The 632-nt window shown below is 40.0% G+C and overlaps 1 pseudogene; it reads left to right on the forward strand.

Annotated features, from left to right (window-relative positions):
* The first annotated feature begins 250 nt into the window (after positions 1–250).
* On the forward strand, positions 251–368 carry LOC134912004 (5S ribosomal RNA; annotated as a pseudogene).
* The last annotated feature ends 264 nt before the right edge of the window (positions 369–632 follow it).

Below are 632 nucleotides of genomic sequence, written 5' to 3' on the forward strand. Positions count from 1 at the left end.
GCACACTTAACAAATTTCTATACAGTGCAATTCTATATAATCTATGCAGTACCTTTCTTTTATTTTGCTCATGGACTCTCACCAGTGATCCAGAGGGACAGCAAGGGCTGAGATTTGGCCGGTGGCCATTTCACCTCTGCATAATACGGGCAGCAGATCCATCTATATGTTTCTTCCTACTTTTATCTAATACATTCTCCTCTGAGTGATCTCTCATCAGTGATTTAGGGAGCCGTTGTCTTCCTATCCAAACTACTATCATACCACACTGAAAACGCCCAATGCCGTTCGATCTTGGAAGCTAAACAGTGTTGGGCTTGGTCAGTACCTTATGGGAGACTACCTGGGAATACCAAGTTTAGTAGAATCTTTCATCCACTCGTGAGACTCTGCGTCTAACACTGACAGCAGAATCACATTGCTTTACTTTCTTCTATACTAATTTTCATGATTTTTCTTAATCACAGCTATCTTATTTGACTCTGTCAATTAGCCTATGGTACCTTACCGGGAGTTTTTTCCATCGGCCAATAAGGCATGCAGCGGCTTTGGTTCTTATCATTGAGATATTAATCTAAGTATTTTGTTACTCACACCAAAGCATTTTTACTTATTCTGAATGTTGTTTGTCT

Source organism: Pseudophryne corroboree, chromosome 4, assembly GCF_028390025.1.
Source record: "Pseudophryne corroboree isolate aPseCor3 chromosome 4, aPseCor3.hap2, whole genome shotgun sequence".
Taxonomy (NCBI): domain Eukaryota; kingdom Metazoa; phylum Chordata; class Amphibia; order Anura; family Myobatrachidae; genus Pseudophryne; species Pseudophryne corroboree.